Source organism: Monodelphis domestica, chromosome 1 (assembly GCF_027887165.1).
Source record: "Monodelphis domestica isolate mMonDom1 chromosome 1, mMonDom1.pri, whole genome shotgun sequence".
Taxonomy (NCBI): domain Eukaryota; kingdom Metazoa; phylum Chordata; class Mammalia; order Didelphimorphia; family Didelphidae; genus Monodelphis; species Monodelphis domestica.
Window position 1 is genome coordinate 610,852,715 of NC_077227.1, and position 25,756 is coordinate 610,878,470.

General features: G+C 38.0%; 1 protein-coding gene and 1 pseudogene across 5 annotated transcripts in view; both read left to right on the forward strand.

Moving 5' to 3' along the window:
- RALGAPA2 (Ral GTPase activating protein catalytic subunit alpha 2) overlaps window positions 1–25,756 on the forward strand; it is a 544,635-nt gene that overhangs the window by 102,811 nt on the left and 416,068 nt on the right. The gene's annotated exons all lie outside the window — the stretch shown is intronic.
- The window catches only part of LOC130456554 (ribulose-phosphate 3-epimerase-like), a 39,331-nt pseudogene continuing 13,575 nt past the window's right edge, over window positions 1–25,756 (forward strand).

Below are 25,756 nucleotides of genomic sequence, written 5' to 3' on the forward strand. Positions count from 1 at the left end.
AGTTGAGCAAGCGGGGGAAGATGTGGTGTAAAAGGGAGATTTGTGTGATTAAAATAAAAGTCCTGTCCACTGTCTTAGATGGTACTTCAGGTGAGTTCACAAGGAGTTTCTGGATAAGGATTTGAGTGTGGGGCAAGAGGAGGAGGTTGAAAAGAGCTAGTACCTACTCTCCTTTTACCTCTCCTGAGAATTGCTGCATAGGTATATTGAGGTTCCCTGAGGAGAAAAGATGGTGGAGAGTTGAAGATAGGCCTCTCCTACCAAATAAACCCAAAGGTAACCTCAGATTCCCCGGCACAGAGAAGATCCGGAGACAAGCCTCGATGGAGGCTTTGCCTCAGAGGGGAATGATCTAGATGATGCTCTGTTGATCTTAATTCGGATATCTCCTCAAATATTAACCAAGGAACTTGACAAACTGACTGTGGTTTATAAGTTTAATGGTGGAATCAAGGCAAATTGGGAGATGGGAAGTGGTACTTGGTGACCCTAATGGTAACCTAATATGGTCTCTCACCTAGGCAGTTTAATTTAGTAGACCTAGGTTTCGTGAATCTTAAAACTGCTCAGACTCTACTTCAGAAGATTTGATTAAGATATTCCCCATTTTTAACAATGGAGGTATTTGGTCAGGAATGTATTGAGAACTTTTAAAATTACTCCACTCTACTAAGACTGTGCCTTAGGGGAAGACAAAGTCGCAAAATGAAAAGCCCCCAACTCATATTTATAGTGAAACAAAAACCCTAAGCTAGGTGGTCTATTTTTAGATCTAATACAAAAGGGTGCTAAGTACCTATAAAGGTTAAATTAATCACTAAAAGATCAAGCAACTTACAAAAGGCAAGCTTAGCAAAAGAGATGTGAAATATGCAGAAGATATAATATACCCAGAGAAGGTGAGAACTAAAGAGTGGTGAGAACTAAGAATGGGCAGTCCTGGGTAAAAGTGTCTACTATGATTGGTAGATGTGAAAATTTAGGGGAGGTGACATAAGAGAAAATTCTCTTTAAAAGGAGCTCTCTGAACTCAGTTGAGGAGTTGAGGATTTCAGTGAAGGACTAGAGCTTGTTTGGGACGATCTTGTGGTGATAAAGACTGGCTCTCTCTCCCTTAAGGCTCAGGCCTAGGCCATTTGTCCTAGACCCTTTCTACTATTTTTCTCTTTTTTTCTCTCTCTCTCTTCCCTTAATTCCTTCATTTGTATTAATTAAAATCTCCATAAAACCCAGCTGACTTGGGTATTTTCAGATTTGGGAATTTTTCCCATGGCAACCACTTAATTTTTAGATTTTAAATCAAGACACTAAAATTATCTTTACAGTTTGGCTGAAACCTTTACAGTTTTGGCAATTCATAGTCTTGGCAAACCCATATTTCCACAGTTACAGTTTCTCTGTCCCGATACCCAACTAAATAATTTAAATTATTTTATATAGATATCTAGCCTAATAGTCTATAAATAGATAAGTGCAAGAGAGCTGGAAGGGAAAGAGCCAGGCTCTCTCCTCATTGAGTCCATGGCCCCCTTTCGGGGTTTGAAGGATCTTTTCCTTAGTAGATATGTTGTTGGAGGGATTGGGCAGATGATAGCTCTGCAGAAGAACTTGAATACTGACACAGGATGTTCTTCTATGGCTCTCAGTGAGACCCTCAGCTAGGAAACACATCCTGCTAGGTCCAAGTCTCAGTTCTAACAGCCAAGAATTCCATATAAATCTTTCTCAAGTCAGTTTTCCTTTCCCAGCATGCCTTGCTCCCCAACCCATGTTTTTGCTACTCACCCCTGATGCAAAGATTCCAAAATCCTCTCTTGTACTGATCATTACAGTGGGTTTGGGCCATGTGCAGTCAAAAGCTGAGCAAGCCAAGAGAGGAGTTAATCAGCTTGAGGCATAGGCTGGGTAGGCTTGGATGGAGACTAATCTTCCTTCTGAATCTCGAGATTACTCAAGCTTTTTTTTTCTTTTTTCTTTACCTTTAACATTATTTTTTTAAATTTGAATGAATTTATTTAGTCAATTTATAACATTATTTCTTGGTTACAAGAATCATATTATTTCCCTCCCTCCCCTGCCTCTACTCTTCCTGTAGCTGATGTGCAATTTCACTGGGTATTACATGTGTCCTTGATCAAAACCTATTTCTATGTTGTTGATGTTTGCACTAGGATGATCATTTAGAGTCTACATTCCCAACCATATCCTGTCAGCCCATGTATTCAAGCAGTTGTTTTTCTTCTGTTTTTCTACTCCCACAGTTTTTCCTTTGAATGTGGATAGTGTTTTTTCTTGCAGATACCTCCAAGTTGCTCAGGATCACTGCATTGCCACTAATGGAGAAATCAATTACATTCAATTGTACTACAGTGTATCAGTCTCTGTGTACAATATTCTCCTGGTTCTGCTCCTTTCACTCTGCATCACTTCCTGGAGGTTGTTCCAGTTCACATGGAATTCCTCCAGTTCATTATTCCTTTGAGCACAATAGTATTCGATCACCAACATATACCACAATTTGTTCAGCCATTCCCCAATTGAAGGGTATCCCCTCATTTTCCAATTTTTTGCCACCACAAAGAGCACAGCTATGAATATTCTTGTACAAGTCTTTTTACTTATTATTTTTTTGGGGGGGTACAAACCCAGCAGTGCTATGGCTGCATCAAAGGGCAGATGGTCTTTTAGCTCCCTTTGGCCATAGTTCCAAATTGCCCTCCAGAATGGTTGGATCAATTCACAACTTCACCAGCAATGCATTAATGTGCCAACTTTGCCACACCCCATCCAGCATTCATTACTTTTTGTTGCTGTCATGTTAGCTAATCTGCTATGTGTAAAGTGATACCTAAGAGTTGTTTTGATTTGCATCTCTCTGATTTTAAGAGATTTAGAATATTTTTTCATGTGCTTATTAATAGTTTTGATTTCTTTAACTGAAAGTGGCCTATTAATTTCCCATGCCCATTTATTAATTGGAGAATGGCTTGATTTTTTAATACAATTGGTTTAGCTCTTTATAAATTTGAGTAATTAGACCTTTGTCAGAGGTTTTTGTTATGAAGATTGTTTCCCAACTTGTTGCTTCTCTTCTAATTTTGGTTGTATTGGTTTTGTTTGTATAAAACATTTTTAATTTGATGTAATCAAAATTATTGATTTTACATTTTGTGACTTTTTTCTAGCTCTTGCTTGGTTTTATAGTCTTTCCTTTCCCAAAGGTCTGACATATATACTATTCTGTGTTCACTTAATTTGCTTATAGTTTCCTTCTTTATATTCAAGTCATTCACCCATTTTGAGTTTATCTTGGTGTAGGGTGTGAGATGTGGATCCAAACCTAATCTCTCCCATACTGTCTTCTAATTTTTTCATCAGTTTTTATCAAGTAGTGGATTTTGGTCCCAAAAGCTGGGATCTTTCGGCTTATAGGCAGTTTTGCTGAGGTCACTTACCCCTAGTCTATTCCACTGATCCTCCTTTCTGTCTCTTAGCCAGTACCAAATTGTTTTGATGACCCCTGCTTTATAGTATAGTTTGAGATCTGGGACTGCAAGGCCTCCTTCCTTCACATTTTTTTTCATTATTTCCCTTGATTTCCTTGATCTTTTGTTCTTCCAAGTGAACTTTATTATGTTTTTTTTTCTAATTCAGTAAAATAGTTTTTTGGTAGTTCAATGGGTATGGCACAAAATAAGTAAATTAATTTGGATAGGATTGTCATTTTTATTATGTTAACTCATCCTACCTATGAGCAATCAATGTTTTTCCAGTTGCTTAGATCTAGTTTTAATTGTGTGGAGAGAGTTTTTTAGTTGTGTTCATATAGTTCCTGTGTTTGTCTCGGCAGATAGATTCCTAAGTATTTTATATTGTCTAGAGTGATTTTAATTGGAATTTCTTTCTGATTCTTGCTCCTGAGATGTTTAGTAGATATATAGAAATGCTGATGACTTATGTGGGTTTATTTTGTATCCTGCAACTTTGCTAAAGTTGTTGATTATTTCGACTAGCTTTTTGGTTGGTTCTCTAGGATTCTTTAAGTAGACCATTATATTATTTGCAAAGAGTGATAGCTTGAGAAGAAATAGATAAAGGGTAAAATATCCATTTAGTAATAGCACGCCCAGGAACAGTACTAAGCAAAGCCATTCTGAAGCCATGAGCTGTTCAAACTCAGTAAAATTCTCTGGGAATAAGGGCTGTTTCAAATGGAGAGGAAACTGTTCCCTCAGAGTCTAGTTCATGATTTTAAACACCATAGCTCTGACATCACCCACTTAAATATTTTAAAAATGGAGGGCAGCTGAAAGGCTTTAACCAATGACTAAATTTGGGAGGGAAAGCAAGAAAAAGCAAAAGCTTTCTCCCCACTTTCACAGCCAGTAGAGTGGAAGCTCCCATGGGTTAGTTTAAGTTTGGCTTAGAATCTAGATTGTGTTGGGGTGGGTAGAGTAGAGGGGCTTGCTCTTGTTGAGGTGGCTTCCCATGCTCTGGTGCTCTGTGTACAGGGGGAGCACACTGGACTCAGCTCTAAGTTGGAAGTTTTAAGCAGCTAGCACATGCTTGAGAGTCATGTGGTTTTAGAGGGTGGGGTAGCCACACCAGGAGGCAGGGAACCAGCTACTCAGCTATATTCAGCCACTCACACTCTGAACAGGAATATTGGGGAATCATCAGTGTATATGGGTCCTCAGTGGCAGAAGCCTGGGAGGGAAGCTGGCGCAGGCAAAGTGTCTGGGCAGGCAGATGGGCGTGGACTGTTATAGCTTGTGGCAGGAAGCAGTGGGAAGTGGCTTTTCCATTTTGGCCACTTGCTCCAGGCTAAGTCCACCAGGCAGGCAGATGGGTAGGCCACCAGAAGAGGCAAGAGAGATCAAAGGCTTTGATCTACTCCCTATTCTTTACTCAAGGGCTTTCTTAAAAGAAAATTAAGGATTCTTTTTTTCAAAGTGGTTCACCAAAAATGTAAGATTTAAATTAAATCAAAGAAAATTAAGAATTCTTTCTCCTAGCTGGACCGCCAAAAATGTAAAATTTAAATTAAATCAATAACTCCAAGTTCTTATTTTTCATAAAGTTTATTAATAATCACTTGAAGTAGAGGAAATGAAAAAAATAGAAGTACAAAGCTGAACATTCTACCCTAAGTATGACCATGTGTGTAGACTCTCTTGCTCAGCCTCTGCATCCTCATTCAGGGAAGAAGAGTGAGAGCAAGAGAGGGTGTAGTCACACACAAAACTATATCTCCTGCCTCCCAGCACATAGGTGCATTCAGTTAGTGTTTGCACACAAATGGGATGCTGGGTAGGTGAGTCTTGGGGAATAAATTCCATCCACACAAATGCCCATCTTAACAATTTTCAAAAAAACCTAGGAATGTCTTAGCATAGATATAGAGCTTGAAGTCACTTTAGATGTAGTCCTTCCCATTGTTTTTATAGCTAAGTACTTCTGATCTTAGAGAAATGAAGTTTCTTGCCCAGGGTCTCACAGGTAAGTAAGTTGCAAGCTGGAATTCTAACTCAGTTCCTCTGGCTCCAGTTCCCAAACCCTTTACATTGTACTATACTGCCTTCCTAGAAGAAGAGAGTGGCTTCAAAACTCATGACTTTGAAGATGCTGGTATCCTCAACAGAAATAGGGAAATTGATGAGAGGATTTAAAGAGAAACATTATGAGTTTAATTGTTTAATATTCCAATGGAACATCTAAATAGGGATGGTCCAGAAGGCAGTTAAATATTCAGGAATGAAGGTCACAAGCTAGATTAAGACTGAATGTTTATAAGCAGCCCATTAAATATATTTTGGGGAAACCAATGGTTGGGGATAATAGAATTTAGAACTGGAAGAAATCTTTGAGGCCATAGAGCTCCAACTCTTTATTTTACTGATTAGTTGTGGCCTATAGAGGGTGGCATACCTAGGCTACACAGGAAATGAGTGAAAGAGACAGATCTGAATTCACAGGAAATCAATAAACATGTATTTAGCACCTACTTTGTCCTATAAACACTCTGCTAACTACATCTATTGGTTCCAAATCTAGCACTTTCTTCTGTAACATATTGATAACAGAGCAGATAATTAGAAATATAGGAAGAAAACCAAAAGAAAATGTTGTCAAAGAAAAGTTATTTAGTTGTTTTAGTCGTGTCTGACTGTTCATGACCTCATTTGGAGTGTTTTTGGTATAGGTACTGGAATTGTTTGCATTCCCTTCTCCAGTGCATTTTATAGATGAGAAAACTGAGGCAACATGGTTAAATGACTTGCCGAGGGTCACACAGCTAGCCAATTCCTGAGGCTGGATTTGAACTTAGGTCTTCCTGATTCTAGGAGGTCCCACCTAACTGCCTCTTCATGGAAAATAGCAAAGTGTTTTTAGGCAAAATATAAGGTAAGGCTCAAGATTAAAGAAGGGAATGATAAAAGGAGTAAGGTAGATGAGATCAAGGACACAGAAAGTTTACATGAGCCACAATGGTATGTCACTTTCAAGAGTAGCACAAAGGAGAAGGCATTAGATGAAAATTTAGAGGAATTTTGAGGTCCAAGTTAGGGGAGATGAGGGATCTCAGAGATAGTTTTTTTTTCCTTTGAGTAAAATAGGAACTAGTGCCATTTCCCATGGGGCAAGTAGGATAGGGACAACACATCACATGCTTGAGGAGACAAAACATTTAGAAGAATTGCTATAGAAAGCATGGCAATTAATCAGAGAAGAATAATTATGTCTGTTGTTTAGCAGTGAGGGCTCAGTTTAGATGAGGTAATATGAATTAAAACAGTCATCATAGCGATATGACTTTCTACAAAAGGATTCAATAATTGTAGCTTGCTTGCTATTATTAATTATTCTATACACATTTATTAAAAACCTGCTATATATGCTAGAGTCACACAACTAGCTAGTTCCTGAGGCTAGATTTGAACTTAGGTCTTCCTGATTCTGGGAGGTATACACTATCAACTGTCCCACCTAACTGCCTCTTCATGGAAAATAGCAAAGTGTTTTTAGGAAAAATATAGGGTAAGGCTCAAGATGAAAGAATGGGATGATAAAATATCTAAAGGAAAATGAAAGACAAAAATAATAATGCCCTATTCATTCAAGAATTATAGTCAGTGATAAGGAAGAAGAAAAATTCTACAAAAAAGTTAATAAACCTTCCAAATTAAATCACATACTTTAAGACAATACAATAATTGATATGAGCAGTATGGAGAAAAATATGTTGAAAAGTATGCCTTGATGAACATATGAATATAAGTGATAATAGAAAAGATGAAATTGCTTATATCCCAAAAGATAGAAAATAAACAATTACTAAGTTGACAATCATTTTTAAATCAGCTATTTTTGTATAATTAAATAATTGGTTTATTTGAGAACAAGTTTAAAAACTACTGTTACCTTAGAAGAAAGAAGAAAAATGAGAAGAGATCCATTGGATTCATCTTATCTTTATCGATGTTAGCAATCTGTTGATGCTAAAAGTTGGAAAATAGATAAAAGAACAGGCATTGACATAAATTTCACCTTTTCCTAAGGAAGTTTAACTACTGTAAATCAGTCACTCCAATAATTGACCAAAGAAGTCTAGAAACTATAAGCTAGCAACTTAACTAGGTAGAGAGAGATGATAGCTCAGGGTACATACATAGTGGATTCAGGAACAGTAAAAGGCAAGGAGGAAAATCCACCAGAAACCAGCCAGAAACCATGGAGGGAAAAAATAAATTTAACAGTTTGGGAAGGGACACAATTAAGCTAGATTAACTCAGACGTTTAAGGATAAAACTAGGAGGAGCACAAGAAACCAAAGAAAATGGAAAAGATTTGTCAAGAATATTATGAAACCATATATTGATTCTATTGCATTATAATTACCACTTTTGAACTCCATTATCACCACAGCTTCCTGTTGCATTTAATAAGGAAAGGGAAATAACACTAAACAAAACAAAGCTGCATAGAATATTTGGATTAGATAAAATATACACAGAGGGACTTCATGTTGGAAGAAATACTTTTTTTAAAGCCAACTAGCTTTTGGGCATAGTGTTGGGCAGCTAGGTGGCATAGTGGATAATCCCAAGCTCGGAGTTGAGAAGACCTGAGTTCAAATGTGGCCTAAGATACTTAAAAGCTGTGTGTCCCTAGATAAGTTACTTAACCCTGCCTCAGTTTCCTTATTTTTAAAATGAGCCAGAGAAGGAAATGGCAAACCATTGTAGTATCTTTGCCAGGAAAATCTCTAGTAGGGTCATGAAGAGTGGGGTGTGATTGAAACAACTGGACCACACATGTGTCAGATTCTGTGCTAACTGCTGTGGATACTGTAAGGGTTAAAATAGGGGTTTTGACAAAATAAGAGAGAAGCTTTTAATAACTTAAGTTTTAATGAGAATATAGTAGAGTTGTAAATTAATATTATCCCATTAAGTCAGAGAAAAGAAAACGTTCAGCAGATTTTAACAATTAACAATTTAGTTTAATTAAAATAGAGATAGTGAAGAATATAGTAACATGAATATAGTAAAGGAGGGACATATAGGAAAGAGGTAGAGAAAGAAATTTCCTAATGTCTATACTAATTATCCTATAACTATAACTGCCTATAATTACTATCTAAAATTGCCTATAACTACCACTAATAATAACCACCCCACAAAGTTCCAACCCAATCCAGCCCAATCAAAACCAACCCAATTTGTATTTAATCCAACCCCAATTAGGTCTGTCAATGATGAACAGCTACGTTCAAGGAAGGGAAAAAACCCCAATAGGCCAAACCAAACCCAAAGGCAAAAAACCTCTCAGTAAGCTCACGACAACCTTTATATTCCAGCAACTAATCACCAACCCACACCACCAGCAACCAACCCCCCAATGACCAATTCACTCCTGGCAGCCAACTTCCCCACAACACCTAACTGTTAAGAACTCACCCCCCTGTCAGCAACTTACAGCCCTGACAAACTGCTACTGGCCCATCAGGGGGCTCCCTGGTTCCTACTTACTGTCACTGTGGGCTTGTTTATCCCTACACATTTCTATGGTAAGAGGACCTCCAGGTCCCATGTTAAATTAAAAAAAGAATAAAGAATTCCTTTTTATAATACAAAGAAATGCAAAAACAACCCCTGCCCTATATAATTGCTTTTAGGAAGCTATATTTTGTACAAGAAAACAGTCTAATACATTTTACTGATTTTGGTAAAATACTGCTGGATTTTAATTTTTTCCCCATTTATACTGTCTCTGTCCTTTTTTAGATCAGAGACCATGCATCCCCTGGGCACTTACTATGTCTTTCAGGACTGAAGTGGCTTCTATGAGCCAATCACTTTGCTAGGGATACAAATAGTAGAGAACAAAGTAATGCCTTCTCTTAAGTAATTTCCATTCTACCTGGAAACCCTTTTAGTGTTACAATTTCCATTGTAGGACCCAATCTATTGTGGATGGGAGTTCCTTGGGTGGCAGTGATATCTCTTTTTTTTTTTTTTGAACCCTTACTTTCTGTTTTAGAATCAATACTAAGTATCAGTTCCAAAGCAGAAGAGCAACAAGGGGTAGGCAGTTGGGATTAAATAACTTGTCCAAGGTCACACAACTAGGGAAATGTCTGATGCCAGCTTTGAACCCAGAACTTCACATCCCTAGACCTCATTTTCTATCCACTGAGCCACCCACCTGCCCTTGTGGCAGCAATATCTAGTCAACCTCAGCAGTGCTTCATTTCAGCCTACTTTCTCTAGCTTTGGGACCATAAGACTACTCAGTTTTGCCATTATTGCTAGTCTAGTCCTCTTGCACCATCTTTGTGAATTTCCAAATTGGAAGACTCCTCCCATGTTATCATTCTCCTATACATGTTGTTTTCACCTATTAGAATATAAACTTTTTGAGGGCTGGTATTGTCGTGATTTTTTTTTTAATTTTTATTGTTAATGTTTAGCATAGTACTTGACACTTTGTTGTTGTTCAGTCATTTAGTTAATCCACTCAATCCAGCTCTCAGTGAGCCTGTATGGGGTTTTCTTAGTCAACTTGGAGTTCTTTGTCATTTCCTTCTCCAGTAGACTAAGGTAAACAGAAGTTAAATGACTTGGTTAGGGTGACACAGCTACTATATGTCTGAGGACTGATTTGAACTCAGGTCTTCCTGATTTCAGGCTTAGCACTATATCCACTGAGCTAGCTGTCTTCCTGCCTTTGGCACATAGAGAATGCTTAATACTGTTCCATTTAGGAATGAACACAACTCATTCATTGATTCAGATTCTGATGCCTTTTTGTGGCATAAGAATGACTCTTGGATTCCTAAAGATTAATGCTGGTGTAATGTAAACTCAAGCAGGTTCCACCAAGCTAGAAAGGTTTTTAGTATAAGCTTAGAGATGAATAGTGTGTTTATGGTTCTAAGATCAGCCTGGATAAATTTGAAAAGACAATAGATCAGCCATAGAGTAATGGGTTGTCCTCCCTCCCACCCTCTTCCCCCAACTCCTTGGTATTGTTGGAGGAAGGTACCAGAAAGACAGAAACAGTGATCCTTGATGTATTGAAATGATAAGTCAATTGATCAGCAAGCATAACTGTTATGTGTTGAGTGTTGAGCAAGGCTCTGGGGTTACAAATACAAAGTATGAAATAATCCCTACTCACAAGGGACTTATGTTCTTCTGGAGAAACAAGTGTGAATAAATATAGCTAAATAAAAAAACAAATAAATAAAGGAAGTTTAATTGGGAGGATATTCCCAATTAGCTTTTATTTTAGGAAATAAGAAAAGGTTTCCTGCAGAAAATGATGTTTGAAATGCCTCTGAAAAGAAATGAGGGATTCTGTGAGGCAGAGGAGAGGAGGTAACGAATTCTGGGCACTGGGAATGATGAAGGCAAAGCAACTGAGATATCATGTGTGAGGGACACAGGAAAGTTTTATTTGAGGAATTTAAATTCCTCAATATTCACTTGAGGAATGTGAAGGAGGAGTGAAAATCTCTTTTGACTAAAAAGATGCTTGAGGCTAGCTTGTGAGGGTTTTAAAAGCTAAACAGAGGAGGTAAAATTTGATCTGATAGGCCTGTGATAGTGAACCAATGGCACAGGTACCAGAGAGCGCACATAGAATGCACATGCACTGTCACTCACTAGAATTTGTTACTAGAAAGGCAGAGGGACTCTGGCGGAGCTGCTCCCCTCCCCCTCTCCACTATGCCTGATGACATTTTTTCACATCCTCTGCCTCTTCTGCCCAGCAGCCCAATGGAAGCACACAGGGTGGGAAGGTGGGCACCTCACAGGTGGCAGAGCTGGAGAGAATCAGAGAGCTCAAGCCACTCCCCTTCCCCTTTCTACACTCTCTGAGGACATTCCTCACCTTACCTGCTCCTCTACCCATAAGCCCAATGGCAGCATTTCCTCCCTCTCCATTTGGTGTGGGGTAGTGTATATCATGTGGTCTGTGGGAGTTTGGGAGGGTATAGCACACCATCTCTAAAAGTTGCACCATCACTGTGATAGGCAATAGGAAGTTCTAGGTTTGATTGAGTAGAGGAATTATATAGACAATACTGTGTTTAAGTAAAACCATTTTTTTAGCAGTGTGTAGTATGGCCTGGAATGGTGAGAGATTGAGCCAGGGAAGACAGTGAGGGTATTGCAGCAATCCAGTTGAGAAGTAATGAGGATCTGACTAGTGTCGCAGCAGTGTGAGTGGAGAGAAGTCTGATGTGAGAGGTAAAAGGGAGAAACAGCAAGATTTGGCAGCTGATTAGACAAGACTTAAGGAGAGTAAGGAATTGAGGATAATACCAAGGTTGGGAACATAGCCCACTAGAAAAATGGTGGTGTTCTGGTCAGAAATTAGTTGTTTGGAAGAACTTTGGGTTTAGAGGGAAGGATAAATTTAGACATGTTGAGTTCAAAATGTCTCTGGAACTTTATTTCAAATATCTAGTAAGTAATTGGTAAGGTGACACTGAAGTTTATTGAATAGATCAGCTAGATTTATAAGTCTTTGTCTCATCTTTAGAGATGATAGTTAAACCGATGGCATTTGATGAGAGTATGGAGAGAGAGAGTAGAGTGGGAGAACAAAAGCAGGCCTAGGACATAATCACAGTTAGGGAGCACAGTGTGAATTATGGGCCCCTAAAGGAGATTGAAGAGGAATTAATAAGTAAGAGGGAAATTATGAGAGTCATAAAAGTTCAGGGAAAAGAATAAACTCTTGTTAAATGTTCCCATTATTATTATTATTATCATAATAATATTATTTTAATCAAGTAAAAAGCAAAGTCCTTACTGAGGCATATGGGGAAGGAAGAGAAATGGGGGGGCGGGGTTTGATCAGGAAAGGGAAAGATTAGAACAACCTTTGTGGGAGGTGAGATAGAGAATTAATTAAGAAGTACTAAAAGGACTACCTAGCTGTGTTGACTGCCTGGTTGAGATTGAATTACATGAATTTGTAGGGTAAACCACTCAGTAGTTTTTGAAATTTCTTCAACCTTTTTTTAATAACTCCTGAACAGGAGTAAAGGAGGTAGATGGTAGGAGTGGTCCAGGGTGGAGGTTTGGGAAGAAAAAAAATGTGATAGAACAAGAAGGGCAAGAGAGTTAAAAGGAATTAATTAAAGGATGATGACTGGAGAAGTAGATGAGTGAAATCAGGATAGAAGTAATGGCTTGAGAATGTACTGAAGGAGGTTGGCAGTGGAAGTCTTAATGAAGGTAAAAAGGGATAGGAAGGGTGAAACTTAAAGGGAGGTAGAATGATAAGAGATGGAATACAGCAATATCAGAGTTTCTTTTTAGGGAAGTGGGATACTTCTGAATTACATAAGATCTGGTGTGGGGTAAATGTGAAGTGAAGGTCTTAGGCCTTAAGGAGGTTGAGAAAACAAGGTTAGAAAGTTTGAGAGAGTCTTTTACCCATTTTAAATCTCCTAGTATCATGGAAGGAGTTGGGGAGGAAAAAATGATGATAAAAAAACAAAACCAAAACAATATTAGAGGAAACGTAAGAACTAAATAGTTTTTCCTCATATATTTATTATCCCTGTCTGGTCATAGAATCATTGGCTTTAGAGTTATAAGGGGTCTTAGAGATCATATAATTGAACTCATAATTTTACAAAGGAAGAAACTTAGGCCAAGAGAAAGGAAGTGATTATTATAGTCATACAGTCATGCAGGTAGTAAAGAGCAGGTACAGCATTTTAACTCAAGCTTTTTGACTCCAAATTCATGTTCTTTTCATTACATAAAATATTGTTGCTGTTCTAAGTGCTTAATTTCTTTTTAGTTTGACTGGTTGAGACAAACCTAGAATTTAATCATACATATAGGATTTCTTGGTATTGTTTTTGTAGTTAGAAAATCCTTCTTGTGTCATTTACTTATTTTATGGTTCTGTGATTCTGTCATAGGATTGCCATTCTTCAAATGCTATATCATTAAAGCAAGTTATCAATTGATCAGAAGGAATAGATGAGTTAGTTGCATGACTTTTTAAAAATGGAAACTTCAATTTCTTATTCCTGACTTTTAAGATTACAGGATTTTATGTTGGTGAAAATTTTGAAATAATTCCAACAGAAAATTTTGCCAAGGAAATCAAATCAGATATATGGTTTTTGGAAGAGTAGAGTTATGTTCTTTTATCTTTTAGTTGCATCATGGCCTCAATCTTTTTGGTATGTTTATCATAAGCATAACTACTAAATGTAAACCTTAAATTCCTTAGACATTTAGGTTTACATAAACTGGTTGGTAGTAGAAACCTCTAGGAGGGTTGATCCTCTAGAAAGAAATCTTTATAAACATTACTAAGAAAACTATTGTAAGGGAAATGAATTAATTGCTGAGAAGATTGTTAAAACCTACTAATGTTATATCAATGGGAGATAGTGATTTGTTGTTTTTTTCCTTTTTAACTATATAACTAATTGGTTAAGATTATTGTATAAGTTCTAAGTGTTGAGAATTATTTGAACTTAAAATCAGTTTAGTTTTAAAAAACATTTCAGAAAGGCTTTTATAAGTAGCTAATTTATTTTAAAATTTCTATTCTTGTTTTATTTTGGCCTATAGATGTTGCTACTGTTAGTGACATCTAGTTTTTTAATTTTTTTTTTTTGCAAGCTCCTGTTATATTTTGAAAGTAAAAAAAAAAATTCTGTTTGAAGTATTTAGAACAGATTCCTTTTTCTTCCTTAAAAAGATTAGATATCTGCATGACTATGGTCAGTGAAGAATGAGCCTATTTGAGTAACTCAAATTAACTACAGGACCTGTTAAATGTGTAATTTTTAATACTTGGTAAATACTTGAGAAAATATGTCCATTGAAGGAAGTCACCAAGCTAACAACTAATGCTGATGTTATTCACTCAAAGGCCCATAGACAGTTCATTCCTCAGGAATGTGAGTCCATTAAACGACATTTTCCAAAATTTGTGGACAATCCCTTTAAAGCCCATAAAGAGCTTAAACGGGCATTTCGAATCTTTGATCCAGATTTCAAAGATATTGAATTTCTTTTAACAGAATTATTCATTTCCCATGAAAAAAGGAAATTTGTGGAGACAACTAGCTCTGAAAGCACTTTGACAAGCTGGCCCACTCCAGATCAAAGAGAGGATTTTGATTTTGCCAACCCTACCTGCATGTCGTATCTTAAACGATGCAGAGAGGATTTGCTTCAAGCCATTAAGCAATGCTGTTCCAAACCTGGTACATGGTCCAAATTTGATAAGATCAGGCAGGAAAAAGGGGAACATTGTAATGGTAGAAATTTTAGGCTTCTGGGAGAGGTTATGAGCACTGTAATGGTTAAAATGTGGCTACAGGATTTATGTAATATTAAACAATGGCCGCCAAGGAATTTACTTATGAAATTCCTAAAATGAAACACTCAAGTCAGAATGAAGTTTATGGAGGTTTAATCACACTGGGAGTAGGGAAAGGAGAGGGAGAGAAGGAGAGAAGAGAAAAGGGAAAGGGGCTACTCAACCTCTGGCCAAGGCAGAGTCAGTTCTAGGCCCAAAGGGCCAAGGTGGAAAGAATCAGTCCTTAACTCATGTGATTGATCTGAAGGAAAGCTGTCTGCGGGCGTCCTCCCTGTCCAAGCTCCTAACACCAACTCCCGTCTAGCTCTCTCCACAGGAAGTGAGCGAATTCCAGAGGCTCTTCCCTACCTCACTTCCTGTGTCTCACAAATTCCAATGGTTGGCTCTAGCTTGGCTTAGGACAGCCCAGGTGGGCAGTTAGTTATTTCTGATTTGTCATTGACTAGCACATGCCCGTGTAGTGTGGGTGTGCACAATTTTTGGGTGCTAGACCAAGATGGAGACTTTTAAAATTCACAACATCCTGCCACATACATAGACCGTCTGTCAGAAATGGAAGGGGCAATCTTAGGTTTAGAAGCAGATAATGACGAGGCAGCTGGCCATGTACATAGACAATTTCTGAGGGGATGCACACCAAATTTAAGGACATTTTTAAAGAACTATTTTCCAAAATATGATTCAATTTTCCTAATTGAAATGAGAGAGGCTACAGGTTTTCTATTTGAAAATAGTTCAGATCAAGAGCAAAGAAGTTAAAGACTTTAAGGAAAAGTTAAAGAGGACTGAAAAGGATTTGAAACAGAAGGAAATTGAGGAAATCAAAAATTTGAACATGGTCAGAATATGTACAAAACCTGTTTCCCAGAAAAAAACCTAGTTGCCAGGCAAGATCAGTGCAAAAAGAAACTAGCGAGTTTCTTTTGTCACCGGAAAGGGCATTTGATCATAAACTGTTTCTTGAAGAAGAAACAGGAGAGTTATAACAGAGAAAAACATAATGCAAGAACTAGGTACAAGAAGTCAACTTGCTGTTCACACTGCAAGTTGAAGTCCTCACAACAAGCTCCAGACTTGAGGGAAATGCAAAAGGCAATAGAAACTGGAGCTAAGCCAAAGTATTCAGAGATGATTAGAAGGGAATTATGAAGCCAAGCACTTGGAAATAGAAGAAATAGTAATAATGATGCTGCAGATAAGAAAGATACAAGGAACTTTAGAAATAGTGTAATATTGGTGCAAGAAAGTGATTCTGTGAATGATAGCCATTGCAATAAAGCAAGAGAAAGGCAGAGCCAGATTAAAGAATCAGAAACAGAAATTATTGAAATAACATCTCAAATTGCAAATGACATGAGAGAATTTGATAAGACCTATATAGTAACCACACAGGAAAAGTCTGTAAAGGAAATCAAATTATTCCTAGAAAACTTTGTCCAGTGTAGAGTGGATAATGGGATTGAATTATGCAAAAGGAAAAGAAAGAAAGAGTCACAAGAACTCAAGAAAAAGTTAGTGACTAATAGGCACATAATTTCAGTTCCCTAAAGGTTACTGTTGATAAAGATAACAAAGCTCTAAAAACATTCACAGAAGTCCCACCAAACTTGATTAATTCTCCCAATAGCTTTATGGTAGAGGTACTCTTTGTAAATGCATCTAGTTTGAATCCAGAAGCTAGTACTTTCCATCCAGCCATAAGTGAGTTAGATAAGAAAAAACTAACTGATAATGAAGCTGACATTGCTTTTGAACACAAAGATTATCATATTCAAAGTAGTGGAGGTGACTAATTTGAATCTAGGGATGGAATGGCAGAATTAGTAACAACCAAGGATTCAGTTAGTGTCAGCATTCTAAATGGCAGAAGGGTATCTGGCCAAAGCAAAGGTTAATGTTCCTTTGAAGACTTCACTGGGAATGGATCAAATCAAAATGAATTAACTGGGTTACATATGCAGCTGGCAGAGGGTAGCAAAGACAGAGGTACTAATTTGGTGGCAATAAACTCTTTAGCTACACATAAGCCAGAACCATATGTATGGATTAAAGTAGGGAAGAAGAACTATAAGGCTCTCTTAGATACTGGTGCTTCAAAATCTGTCCTAAAGACATGTCCAGGGGATACTGACATAGGGGGTATGGTTTTTGTAGCTGGAGCAAAGGGACAAATTCATCAGGTCCCTGAGCTCAAAAGCATTATGGTTAAATTAGGTCCTCTCACCATAGATCATACCTTCTTGTTTTTTCCATCGTGCCCAGACAACCTTTTAGGAGGTGATTTTTTTGTGTAAGATACAAGCAACACTACAATGTGAAAAATCTGGGGAAATTTATTTGCATCTACCCAAGAATTCACTGAAGCACCATCCATAGTTATACTTAGAACAACTTGAAGAAGAACCTGAAAAGATTCAAGTTGTGACTTCTATGTATGACATACCCACAGACATACCACAGGGGGTGTTTGCAAAACATCAAAATGATGTGGGTCAGATTAAATCAATTACTCCTGTTAGAATTGAGGTCAGGGAAGGAATACCACCTAAGATACCACAATACAAGTTGAGTAAAGAAGCAAGAGAAGGGATAACACCCATTATAAACAGCTTGTTTGAGCAAGGTATATTGAGACCTACGGTATCTGAATATAATAGCCCAATTTTAGCTATTAAAAAGAATAAGCTAAATGAAGACAGCACTCCTGCATGGAGATTTGTGATGGATTTGAGGGCTGTGAATAATTTCATTAGAAAGAGACATACTGTAATACCATCTCCAAATGACGTTGTAACTCAGATACCTGCAGAGGCTAGGTGGTAAAGTGTTGGACCTGAGCAACGATTACTTTACTATACCGTTGCACCCTGGTTTTAAAAATATTTTTGCTTTCCAATGGGGACAAACCCAGCTTTGCTATACTAGATTAGTGCAAGGATGTTGTGAGTCAGCTTCAATATTTTGTCAACTGTTGCAAATCAAATTGATACACTACGTGGATTATTTGTTTCTAACATCTCCTGACCCTAAGACATGTTTAGAAGATTAAAAGAAATTGTTAATAGAACTTTATAAGAGGGGACATAAAGTTTCTAAAAAGAAGATTCAATGGGTCCTACCAACAGTTGAATATTGAGGATTTGTCCTGGAAGGGGGTCCCAGGAAAATCTCTAATAAAAGGATAACAGACATACAGAAGCTAGGCATCCCTGGGAACTAAGAAAGAACTTAGAGCTTTTCTGGGGGTTGCTGGTTTCTCAAGACAGTACATAATGGGTTATTCTCATATTTCCAAGTGCTTAACTGATTTGACAAAGAAAGACATTGTGAGATTTAAATTGGTTGAGGTCTTAAACTGTAGTGATTAAAATAGTGGAAGATATAAATTGTGATAGATATAAGAGAGGGTGAGTAAATTTGACCGCAGAAATATGTTTCACTACAGTGTCTTGGTTTTAAAATCAAATATAAGGTGGTCGCCAGGGAAATATTCCCAATTATTCAAATACCCAAGTCAATTGGGTTTTATAGAGATTTTAATTAACAATATAATGAGTAATCAAAGAAAGAGAGAGAGATTAAGAAAGGAATAAGTATGAAGGGCCTCAAGCCAATATGGCCTAGACCTGAGTCTTAAGAGAGAAATCAGTCAATTTTTTTAACACTCACCACAAGTTCTGACTAAACAAGGATTCTAGTGACACCAGGCCAGCTCCATCTCAGCTGACTTCTCCAGAGAGCCTTCCAGCCAGAGACTGTTCCAAAAGGCCTTTCTCCAGAGCCTCTCTCAAGAGATTCTTCCCAAGCAATCCTCATCAGAGATCCTCCAAAAGGATTTCTCCAAAAGGATATCTTCAAGAGATTCTGCTTTTTCTTATATAGGGGTTTTTCTCTCATGTCACCTCCCCTAAGTCCCTACATCTACCAATCACTGTAGACGCTTTCCAAAGGACTCCCCATCTAAATTCCTGCTAAGTCGACCAATCTCCTCAGTAAGTCTGAACCAGTGAAAACACAGCTGAGTCAACTAATCTCATTAAGACAAAACTTGCCAGACCCTTTTAGGTACCTAGCATCTCATTGTATCAATTCTAAAAACAGGCCTGGCTCAAAGCACTCCTTGCCCCACCATAAGCATGGATCAAAGTACTTTCTTTGTTTAGCAAGGAGTTTTCTGCCCTAAAGCATTCTTAAGTACGGGTGGAATAGAGGTCCTCCCATTTCTGATCCTGGCGAGTTCTCACATCAAAATGGGGAATGTTTCTCAGTAGGGAATTTGTTCCAATTAAGAATTCCCTGATGGGGAAATTTTTAACATTCACAAGTCTGAGAGATTTCAAGATTTACAACATCAAAGAACCATTGCAATTGAATAAGGAACATTTGCATGCTTTGTCACAGGTGAAGGGAGCTATTCTATCAGCTCCAGCTTTGGGAATACCTAATTATAAGAAGGAATTCCACCTGTATGTCCATGAAGTAAAAGGCATAGCTTCTGGAATGTTAGCACAGTATTTTGGGTTGAATCTAAGGGCTATAGAGTTTTACAGTTCTATCCTTGAAACGGTTTCACAGGGCATGGTGCATTGCCTCAGGAGCGTAGTAGCTACTGCTCTAATGGTCAAGAAGTCCTATGACATAGTACTGGTAAATACACATACAGTAAGCTGTATGTGTATTTTGCACACCAAATTGAAAAACTTTTAAGGTTGCAGAGTATACATTCATTCACTGATGCAAGAATATCCCAGTATGAAGTCATTTTGCTGGGCAGTGATAACATCACAATTCATAGATGTGCACCATTGAACCCAGCAACTCTGATCCCTGATTTACCAACGGGTGGAGAAGTATTGCATGATTGTGACCAGATAGTGGAATTCATGCATACGCCAAATGAACGCTTGAAAGATAAACCTCTTGTCAATCAAGAAGTTGAGTTATACACAGATGGGTATTCCTATGTTCGTGATGAGAGAAAATTCATAGGGGCAGCGGTTGTTGACAATGACAAAATGCTTTGGCATGCATTGTTGCCAAGTCATGTCAGCGCCCAGGGAGCTGAACTCAAGGCTCTGCTCATGGCCCTAGAATTAGCTAGAGGGAAAAGAGCTAATATATTTCTGGATTTGCATTATGCTTTCTCCACTGTACATTGGTCATTATATATATGGAAAAACAGAGGGTATAAAACTTCAGACAGGAAACCAATTGCATATGGCAATCTGATAGATCATATTATAAGTGCTGTAGACTTTCCTAAGGAGGTGACCATAATCCATTGTAAGGCACACACTTATGGAAAGGACAGGGTACCATTAGGGAATGATAGCAGATATAACATTGAAATATGCTGCTAGGTTTGGTCCCCACCGTGTGCTGAATTTCTCTCTGATCGAAAGGCATAATCTCACTGAAGTCTACGACAGAGAAGAGGTACAGTCATGGAAAGAGCAGCTAGGCGCTAAACTGATCAAAGGCATCTGGATTGCTCAAGGGGGATAAACCTATTCTCTCTAAAAAGTTGTATCAACATTTATGCACCGTAATTCATGCAAAGGGACATTACGGAGTGCAAGGGATTCTGGATACCATAACGAGATATTGGACAGCACCAGGAATAACTACAAATGCCATTAGAACTTGTCAGGTATGTGAAACATGCAGGAGATATAATCAAGGTCATTTTAAGACAGTTGCCTTGGGAGGCAGACCACTCAGTTATATGCCTTTCCAGTGTATTCAGATTGATTATATCAATATGCCTAAGGACAAGAGATACAAATATGCATTGGTTATAGTGGATAGACTGACTAGATGGGTTGAAGCATATCTGTTCAAGAAAAGTGACACTGCCTCGGTAGTGAAATTTCTATTAAAGGAGATTATACATAGACATGGCATTCCCAATGCCATCGACTCAGACAAGGGGTCCCACTTCACTTCCCAGGTTCTACAAGAAATCTGTAAGAACTTGGGGATTAAGTGTAATTACCATTCCATCTATCGGCCCCAGAGTTCCGGGCAGGTCGAAAGGATGAACAAAGAGTTAAAAACACAAATAGGGAAACTATGTTCAGAAATACATTTAAAATGGACAGATGTTTTGCCTCTCGCTTTGTTCAACATTAGAACCAGGCCTAGGACTGACCTGAACATATCACCTTTCAAATACTTTATGGTCAGCCTCTTTGGCGTGGTAGGACAGTAAAGCCACCTTACTTGTCCATGTTAAGAGGGGAATGCGTTCTTCATGAATACTTAAAACAGATACAACATAGGATTGAAGAACTAAGGAAACTGAGTTTGCTTGTGCAGAGGATACCACTAGATTTTTCATTGCACAAGATAAAACCAGGTTATAAAGTCTATGTCAAGAACTTTAATAGAGAATCTCCTACAGAACCTAGATGGATTGGACCAACAATGGTTGTAATGATAACCTCAAAGTCTATAAAGGTTGATCAAAGAGATCCATGCTTTACATGTGAAATTGCATCATACCCATAATATTGAGTAGCCCTAGGAAATAAATGATAAGCAAATGGAGTCCCTATCGGACATAGGAAAGCACACGGGGGCCATCAAAACACAGAAAATGAGAGCTCTGCACAAATTGAATTGATTAAAGAATAGAAAAGCACCTTTAAAGCTGAAGTATATAGTATAGTCTCTGAAGATATACAGCCATTAACACAGAATACAAAACAAAATCATGCATTTGAAAGAGTAGCAGCCACAAAGAAACAAAGCATCAATGTAAAATGTCAAATAATCTCTGCCTGAAATAGTAACAAATCAAAAAGAACTATCTTCAAGTAATACATACAATAACCATTCAAATACTACATACAGTAACCATATGATAGACCTCTTTGATGAAGAAAAAATTGAAAACTATACTCTTAGGCACAGTGCTTACACCCATGCAAGAAGAAAAACACAAGTTAACTTAACCTGCAAGCACAAAGAGGTACAAATGTAAAAAGCTTACCCCCATGCATGAAGAAAGATTGATAAATTCTGGTATGTATGAATATTTCAACTCACTTCCATGCAAAAGTAACTTTTCGCTCTTACTGGCACACACACGTATAAATTTCACACACATGCATTGTTCGTGGTTTCTTCGTGTGTTCCCGGGTTCCTGATTATTGCAACAGATCCTGATTTGAAGAACACAAGTCTTCCATCAAGTCTGGACGATGGTAAATGGCATGCAGACCAGACGAAAGACCAGAGTGGAAAGGAAGAGAATTTCTACAAGCAAGATGACTGGATATGGAAGGACTTTGGAACTTTGAAATTTGGAACTTTTGGCCATGAAGGTCATGTAAGGAAGCGTCGTATGTGTGAACATCACATACATTTGCACACACATCCTACATAGCAAAGTAAGATATTAATGGATTGGGTAAGTATATAACATGCATGACTACAAAGACACTCTGATGAGAAATTTCTGTGGAAAATTCAAACAGACTTTTCTGCATGAGTTTTGCACAGAAATCCACAAGGATGTACACATGTAAATTTGTATGTACACATGTAATTACTAAGTTACTAACATGCTAACTTTTAGACTAAGTTATTAATATTCCAACTACTAACGATAATGATAGCCTAGTGAATTGGTATAAGGCTTGAGAATGAGACATAGAAATTTGTAGTATAGAAGTTAGATTGTATTAAGATTGTAGGTTAGCGTTTGTTAGTGTTAGGAAATTTTCTTAGTGATTATATAGACATTAGGAATTAGAATATTTGCATGTTCAATATGTTAGTGAAATTGTTTAGATGATTTAGAAAATGTTACTTGTTTTGTTATGGAAACTATGTTCATGTAATTCCCCTATCTAAACCATTTTCCTATGACCCATTCCTAGCTTAGTATTTAGATAGATAGAACAGCTAAGATGAGTTTAGGATTTGTTATTTTTTGGGGGGGGGTAAGGGTATATTTCAGATAGAAAAGAGTTAAGATAGAATTATTATTAATAAGGTAAATATCATGAAAATAAAATACAAGTTGCATTTTATGCCTAATAAAAGGGGGGAGATTGTGAAAGAGACGTCAGAAAGAGAGGTTTTGCAGGATTTGTGGACCAAGATGCAAGGCTGAAGACCTAGCTGTCAATCAAGAGAAGATGCCAATGGAATGTTCTTGGTGGCAGTTGGGAGCTTTTGCTGGCCACATTGAGAGAAAAAGTTGACTTTTGGACTTGGTCTCTGACTGAAAGTCACACTCTCTCTCCCTGGAGGTTTGAACCTTGCTGAAAGACCTTTGTGAAGCTGATTTGGTTTTTTGGGTTTCTCTGGCTCTGAGCAATTGAAGTTAACACTGAGAAGAAAAACTTGGCTTTTGGGGACTGAGTCTCTGTCTCTCTGACTCTGAGTAGTAGAAGCTGACCAGGGGAGAAGCTTTTGAGTTGGTGGTCTATAAGAGAGTTGAACTGGCCAGGAGAAAAGGAGAGATTTTGAACTTTGTTTCTATTTGGGTTTAAGCTGAGAGACCTTACTGATTTGTGAAGAAGAAAGATTTTGAAAAGCCATTGACCTCTATCTCCCTAACTGTCTGAGTCACAGTTTGTGACTAGAATACTTCCTCAAACCTTTCTAAAATTATCTAGTCTAGGGAAATCATTATCCCTCTTACCTCAGCTTCCCATCCTGTTATCCCAATAAAACCCCTGACTGAGAAAGCAACTGGAGTATCTTTATAGTTCACTCAGGAGGGAGGTAAGAAGCCAAAGGCTTCAAGAAGATTTGGGAGGTGAGGGAGGCAAAAGGGAGAGGTTGGTTAAGGGAGGGAGTGAGGGAGAAAGGGGGTTAGGAAATAGATTGATCCATCAGCAATTAGTAGGGATCAATAGGCAAACCCCAGAGTAAACCCCAGAGCAGTTCTCAGTGTACCTTCGTGGTCGCCACAATGTGACAAGGAAATCACTTTAAAAGACTGATATATATTAATTTAAGGTCGCCAAGGAATTCAGCTATGTAATTCCTAAATGAAAACTCAAGTCAGCCGTCAACCTTTTATAGAGTTTAATTACAAACAGGAGGAAGAAAGGAATTAGAGATATAGAGAGAGAGGGAGAGAGAAAGGGGAGAGAAGGGAATAGGGCTTAAATACCCCTTCTGTTTAGGCTGGGCCAAAAGGCCCAAGCCCTTAGATAGCTGAGGCAAAGAAAGGAGATCAGTCCCTATTACTCACGTGACCAAAATGGAGAAACAGTCTCAGCGGCCTCCACCTCCAGCTTCCTTCAGAGCAGCACAACCTCTCAGAGCCAAAAAACTCTCCAACCAACCCCCACACCGTCCTCAGACCCCTCTATCTTTAAGGAAACCATCCAAGTTCCCTCCCCTCAGTTCTCACATCTACCAATCACTGTCCATCATTTTCCCTGTGCCAATGGTGGCTCTAGCTTAACCCAGGACCTCCCAGAGGTCTGTGGCTTTGCACATGTCTGTTGAAGGTCATATTCTCAAATAATTAAATCTTCATCTTTTGCTACAGCCCTTCCTAAATCCTGTTACCCTGAGTAGGGTAGAGTTTGGAATAATTAAATTTTGATCTATGCTGCAGCCCTTCCTCAATCCTGTTAGGACTGAGTAGGGTGGAGATTGCAATTTCCAAGACCTGGTTCTGTCATTCCAAGTATCTCCATTGTATCAATTCTAAAATCAATGATGACTCAAAGAAATTCCTGTTCTATGCTTAAGCATAGGTCAAAGCCCTTTCCATTGTTCAGCAAAAGGTTTCTGTCCTAAAGTAATCTTAAGAAGGGAGGAGGAGGAACCTCCCATGCCAATGGGGTTCACATTCCAATAGAGTTCCCACTCTCAATAGGAAATTTTTCAAGTATGAAATTTCCCAATGGTGAAATTTCCAACATTTATAAGTCTAAGAAATTTTAAGGTTTACAATGGAGACCAGTCACTGGATGTGGAAAGGAAGGAGGACTCAAAAGCCAAACAGGATTTTCTAGTTGATCCTGGAAGTAACAGGGAATCACTGGAACTTACTGAGTTGAAATGCTGTCTGTCCTCCGAGGAAGGACTAATCAAAACATACTATATGTTGCTTGGTTTCTTCCTCCCCACCCCTCCTCCTCTTCCTCTTCTTTTTCTTCCATATGTAAAATCTATATCAGATTGCTTACCATCTCAGAAAAGGGAAGGGTATGGAAGGGAGGAAAGGGAGAATTTGTAACTCAAAACAAACAAAAAAAAAGAATGTTAAAAATTGTTTTTACATGTAACTAGGAAAAAAGCAATAATATTAAAAGAAATCTATTTCAGGGAGATATGGAAAAGACTAAAAGCAGAACAATTTATTTTATTACAACAACATTATAAAAATGAATAATTTTGAGGATTTTGTAAGTTAATGAGGAATAAGGTGGGCAGAATCAGAATAACTTAGATGACAACCGTATGGTAAAGCAACTTTGAAAGCTGTGAAAATTATAATTAATACAGTTACCATGATTCCTGAGATCTGATGATCAAAATATTCCATCCCTCACAGAGAAGTGAAGGATTTAGGGTTTGAAATAAGACAATAAGTATTTATGTGTGTGTTGCATGTTTGTGTAGAAGTGTCATACACAAGTGGTATGTAGTGCACAATATAATCATGTACAAATGCTTTGGAGCCAGATTAAATGTAATTAGAAACTAGGAATTAAAAAAAACTCCCAAAAAGAAAGAGAGAGACATGATCAGACTTGCCCTTTTGGAAGTTTTCTGTCAGCCGAGTTAGAGGAGGATGGACTGGAGTGAGGAGAGACTTGAGGCAGAAAACCTACTAGAAGACTAATGCAATAGCATATGGGTAAGGTGTCCTCTGTTTTAGCTGGCTCCAAAGTGAAGCCAATGT